The sequence below is a fragment of the Palaemon carinicauda genome, chromosome 31 (assembly GCF_036898095.1).
Source record: "Palaemon carinicauda isolate YSFRI2023 chromosome 31, ASM3689809v2, whole genome shotgun sequence".
Classification (NCBI taxonomy): domain Eukaryota; kingdom Metazoa; phylum Arthropoda; class Malacostraca; order Decapoda; family Palaemonidae; genus Palaemon; species Palaemon carinicauda.
Genome location: NC_090755.1, coordinates 22,608,211 through 22,614,677, shown reverse-complemented (window position 1 = coordinate 22,614,677; position 6,467 = coordinate 22,608,211). Strand labels below are relative to the sequence as shown.

General features: G+C 43.1%; 1 protein-coding gene across 1 annotated transcript in view; it reads right to left on the bottom strand.

Moving 5' to 3' along the window:
• Taf8 (TBP-associated factor 8) overlaps positions 1-6,467 on the bottom strand; it is a 670,932-nt gene that overhangs the window by 612,709 nt on the left and 51,756 nt on the right. The gene's annotated exons all lie outside the window — the stretch shown is intronic.

Sequence of the window (6,467 nt, the reverse complement as noted above, 5' to 3'; positions counted from 1 at the left end):
CGTCCGTGTACCATTCCAACTCTATTGGGTGGAACCCAAGAAGAGCATCCGCTGTCACCTTGTGGATCATATATAAACGAGCTGCTGATAGACGCCATTCCCTTAAGGAAGGGATGGCTAGCATTCCCTAATGAAATGAGACGTCCCTTATCCTCGACAGTTTTGACGCCTCATTATCGCTTCTATGCTCCAGATCAACCTGAGGAGGTCCGATCTGTGTGGAGAGAGTTTATCCACCCATTACAGGGCTAAAATGGCCTACGGGTCCGTGGCCTTTGGTCATTGTAGGGTAAGCGGAGAGGGAATGACCATCATTGGTCCTATTAGATCTCTTCGAGCGTTTGATGCGTATCTTCTCCAGCCTCTTAGCGCATCTTATAGTTGTGCACGTAGCACTGGGTCTGTCATCATCGTGAACTGGAGAGAGTTCGAAACTCCTCCCTGTTAGCGTTATGGAATCCTGACTGATTACCATAGTCTCTTGACAGACCTTGCGATCTCCTTTTACATCCCCAGGGGAAAAGGGGACGTTAGGGTGACTACAGGTTTCAATGATTTTTTAAAACATTGAAGCCCCTGAGCTGGAGAGAATCGAGATTCTATTATTTGCATCCTCAATGTTCCAGGGCCGGATCATCTCCATGGATGCTCATAGACAGTAATTTCGGGTGCTGCCCACCCCAGCCTGTCGTCCAGGGCCATCGTTGCCTGAACTCTTTCTAGGCTTGGTTTCGCTTGACTGTCTGCTAATTCCGTAAGGATCCTAGGACTGAAACTAGTCCGACGAGAATCTCGTCCAGGATATACGTTATCTTCCATAACTTGGATCCTAGGTAGGAGGGGAGGGGGTGACTGACTGGAAGTTGCTGATAGACATCTTCCAGGGCTGGCTAGATTGTCAACACCCCTTACTGAATAGGGTCCTTATGTTCAGAAGGATTATCATTCTGAACTTGCTGTTCTATTGGAACTTGTTGCGTGGCGCCAAGTCCAGAATGACTCAAAGATTTCTTGAGTCTTTCATGTGAACACTAAACTGCCTTCATTGGAAATCGATGGACTCTACTTTCCTCACCGCTAGTATGCTCTAGAGCTTTAAGGTATACTCTTCTAGGGGGAATTTGAATATAAGAAGAGTTGAGGAAAGGATGGTGGAGGTATGTCCATTTCCATTCTAGTCTCATCTTGGTCAGGCCTTGGACTCCAGTGATCAAAGGTCCGGCGATCCAGGAGGAACTTCCCTCCTACCAGAAGCGTCTGTTTGCTTCGCTTGACCCGAAGGTGTATAAATCTGACTGTCTGTGGAACAACGGTCATTGTAACTGTGGGATGCAGTTTAACATCCTAGAGAGAACTAAGAAACCCTTCCGTTCTCCTTTCAGGCCATACCTGACTGTTCGCCTATATCAGCTTTTCAGTGTTTCACTGTAATAGAAGATTCCTTTCTATTGCATAAAGCTTAGGATAAGTACGCTGGAAAGAGGAGAGACACAGACGTGTAAATCCTTCCAGCCAACTGCTGCGGTCTTCCTAATTATTGATTCTAGGGCATCCCCTTTCAAGAAGAGGCCGATGGAAGATTCTAGTCCATAAGGCTAGAGTAGCGCCCTACATCCGGGGAATTAATAATGAGAATCAAGAGGCTGATGAAGCATCAGCGTAAGGAAGAAGGGGGGGGGGAGTGGATCCCCCAAATCATGTAGGTCTCAGCAAGGGGTTGTGCTTAGAAGCACAACGTACTGGAAAACCATTCTATTGTATGGTTATGTACCAAGTATTTCTGACTGCGATATGGTCCTAAACTGCAGGTGTACAGGGTATTGTATACCCCTATACAACTGGCCTGTTACCATCAAGGCTAGTGCTTGGGGGCAAGTTAATTGGCACAGTACTTCAGTACCGATATGGCTAGCAGGTCTTCGACATATCAGTGATTTGTCGGCTGTCAGCGGTGACAGCCGGGTCGCTGACAGACGTCACACCATCCTAGCCAGTATTCAATGTGACTGGGTAGTGGTGAAAACTATACGCATAGTCAGCGGATCTCTGAACCAGAGGAGACTCCTCGGGCTGTCGGCAGACCGCTGGGAATTGGCGAGCTGTCGATTGAAGGTATACCAACTCATCTATTGACTGGGTGGTGACCAAGGGCACACACTGCCGGCTCTTGGCGGCGGAGTCAGATGTGACAGTGAAACAATGACTGCTGTCGTTGATTTCACAACAAGGAGTGGCTTGAATATGGAGTCTCTGCCCGGTGTTTGTCAGTCGGGGGTTCGAGTCCCGCTCAGACTCACCAATGCCGTTAGTGTCTGCAACCTCAACTTGAGAGGCAGGGTTGGGGGTTTAGACCTTAAAAACCTTTAAAAGGAGCAGTAAATCGGCATTTTTAGTAATGAGAAAGTGAAGTTTTCGGTCCAATTCCCGTAGAGTTCTCGCATTTTACGGGTTCGCAGTTGAACCGCATTTAAGAGATAACTTTCGAAACGAAAACAACCACAGTTCGACAGCTCTAGACTGCCGTCCTGCAGATTGGGGATTTTGGAAATAATATTGCTGGGGGAACCTGCATATATTATGTCCGTAAAAATGCTCATCTTTATAACTGCGGAAGACTGCAATGCATCATCTGGTGTCCCTCCTGTAAGGAAGGGAGAACAGAAAGGAGTATTCAATTGATTATCGCATCGATAGGCAATTTGCAAAGTTGTCTTTTAACAAAATAGCTTAGGACAGAAAGCTAAAAGAGATAGTGGGAGACACATACCCGTGTATCCCTTGTGAGCCAATGCTGTTACTTCTCCTCAGTCTTAAGGAAATTCCTCCAACCGGGGAATTCCCTGAAGAAAAGGGGGCTCGAACACCTAGGTGTAAGGAAGTGTACATGCACTGTCCCCTTCTATGCTTAACGCTGTGAGGTAAGGAGGATTGATACACAATCAGAGTATCGAAGGAATGTCATTCTTTCGAAATAGGAGCGCTAACAGCAGAAGCTCTCATCCAAGATATGTTGATTAGAAATTAAAAGACATATATTTGTCTATCCCAACCCATCTATTCGCTGCAACCTCCCTTACAATATTAAATCAGGAAGTTTCCTGAACAGGGAAACTCAGGGATAAGGGCTCTCCCCTTTAGGGGTTAGAGGCGTCACACCACCGGCCCTTCACGAAATTTAATATTGCAGGGTAAATAGAAACAGATTTCAAATCAGAATATTGATGAAATATTATTCCATCAATATAGAATTGGGTTTAGCAAATATCTAGATAGGGACACCCAATATATATTGGAAATAACTACTAGTATAATCTATACGTTAGTTATCCATCTGCCGTATTTACTATACCACAAATATACTGACTACCTGTATAGACCTATACCATAGTTCAGCCGGCAGAAAATAAAAGACATATACTTATGCATCCCAACCAATCTATTTGCTGTGACCTCCCGTACAATATTAAATCAGGGAGTTTCTTTATCAGGGAAACTCAGGGATAAGGGCTCTCCCCTATAGGAGTTAGAGGTGTCACACCACCAGCCCTTTACGAAATTCAATATTGCAGGGTAAATGGAAACTGATTTCAAATCAGAATATTGATGAAATATTAATCCATCAATATAGAATTGGGTTCAGCAAATATCTGGGCAGGGATACCCAATATATATTGGAAATAACTACTAGTATAATATATACGATAGTTATTCATCTGCTGTATATACCATACTGCAATTATACTGATTACCTGTATAGACATATACTGTAGTTCAGCCGGCATATTGCCGGATTAGCTAGCTATTGTCGGAGCATCTAGCAAGCTAGAAAAGAGAGAGAGAGAGAGAGAGAGAGAGAAAGCATGGAGTGAAGGCTCTCTATTACTGTATATGTATACAGTAATAAAAGATGTAAAAGTCTAATTTTACTGCCTTTCTCCGAAAAGAAGGTTCACTTCCATTTAGCCATAGTACTATTGCCGGCTTACTACTGTAGGCCAGCCTCCGGCAGCACGAGTACAGTCGGCATACTACCTACTGAGTCAGTCTCTATCTGTGCCGGTCTACTGCCGGCCAGAACAATACGCCGACAACAGAAACTGTGGCTAGCAGTTCAAGGGAGAACTGGAGAACCTTGGTGACAAAAAGGGCCTCCCATCCACAGCCGCCAAAGCCGCTGGAAGCCGGCAGTCGCCGACAGCCGTCATGGCCATCGGCAGTCTCCGACAGCTGATGACTGAGGAGGTGGGGGGGGGGGGGGTCTGGGCGGCCCCGGCAACCCACCTGCAATGGTAAGTTTGCAGGACTCCAGCACAGGAAAGACAATGGCTCGGCCATCGTAAAAGAACAGAGAGGGGAGGGGAAAGGGTCCTATATGAGGTATAGGAGGGACCGGCAATGTTGCCGGATCTACACACCTTGAAGAAACTCTGTTTCAGTACCGGCACGATCACAAGCGGCAGGAGAATCATTTATTCTCCAGCTTAGGAGGTGCTAATACAGTTAAGGGGACGGCAGCTCATGCCGTTCCTCTCAACAAGGGAGAAACAGAGTTCCAATGCCGGCGCCATCCTAGGCCACAAGAGTATACGACTCTATAGCCTACGGTCGGCGAGCATAGGACTAGTCTACTAGACCACAGGGAGAAGGTGGCGGTAAAATTCGACCACTTCAGGTGTAGTCTAGGGAGGGCTAGCCTCCTATGCCGGTAGTTCCGACGGCAAGGGAATGCAATCTCCCCGCCGACCAACTGCTGACAAAGACTAAATACTCTGAGGTTCTGATCGAATCCCAAAACTTGCCGACGGCCGTTAAGGGATGAGACAGAAACTCTAGGCTAGTCATGCCTGAATTCGAAATTCAAGGCCGACGCAGAGAGTTGTAGCCTAAGGCTACTCTCAGAGGGAAGAGAGATTACCCATAAATCTCTAGTGAGATTGAGGATGGTTAATATAATTCCAGGAGACATCGATCTCCAGGAATGATAACCAATACAAAGGGTAACCGGGGAAATGACGAAAGTATATGTTGTCTAGGTTATGTTACCCAGACATGACGAGATTTTGGTTACCTAAATCACCAAAACTCTGACATATACGATCGCCACGGAAAGGGAAAAATATGCTTATAGATATCTTTACAATATATAATGCCTAAATAGCTTTCATAACAATGAATAAGCTATTTACACCGGAATATCGTTCTGCTAACTAAATAGCACATGTACCAAGAACGACAGCGCCATGGCGACACCGGCGATCGGCGAAGATCCACACACAAGAAATACACAATTTCATTGCGAAGCTGGAACTAAATTACATATTGTAAAGAATCAGTACTCAACTTTCTAGATGGAGAAAGAAGCCGTAGAAGCATAAAGATTAGCATAAAGATTCCCAGAAATTGATCGGAAATGTCAGATCGACAGGGAACACCACCGTAGCGAGTCGCTACAGATAAGGAATGACCGCCAGAGGGAGTTGGCGCGGTTTTGATACGATTGTAGTAGGGGAACCAGGGTAATCTTTGTTGCGGTTACCCTTCTATTCTGCCACGTTTTCCCCCTAGAGCCTAGAGGCGTAAAGGCTATTCGGGGTGCAGATTGCCATGTGGCGTGTCAAGAATATGTCCCCTGATGATATACGATACCCTTGAGAGTAATCTTAAAGGTACTCGCGCCAGAAGTTAGAATTCTCTGAAACCTTTGGTTTGATTCTCTGGGAATATCACTGTAGTCATATATACCCTTCGGAAGCTACTAAAGGAACCTTCCATTAGGACGTCATGGCTTGAGCCCAAAAATATATATATTATATATATATATATTATATATATATATATATATATATATATATATATATATATATATATATATATATATATATATATATATATATATATATATATATATATATATATATATATATATATATATATATATATATATATATATATATATATATATATATATATATATATATATATATATATATATATATATATATATATATATATATATATATATATATATATATATATATATATATATATATATTACATATATATTATATATATATATATTATATATATATATATATATATATATATATATATATATATATATATATATATATATATATATATATATATATATATATATATAAGCAAAAGCATGTTAAAAGACAAAAATTAATGGCAGTCCACAATAGGCGAGGAGGAAGAGCGGAAACAACAGCTCTTCATCCGAGCCAAAAGTAAAAATTGAGCTAAATCACAGGTGTGTGAGGGGAGTTCTAGCAGTGTGGGTAGTTAACCCTCGCTATATTTTAACGGCTCGTCATTTCAGCTCCGCCGAAAGTATAACCACTAATAAATAGCATGGTTTGTATTCCAGTTACGAAACAAATGGGCGACTTAAAAACGGGATTACTGGAGCGGAACTCTTAACAGACTTGGTCTGCACCCAATGG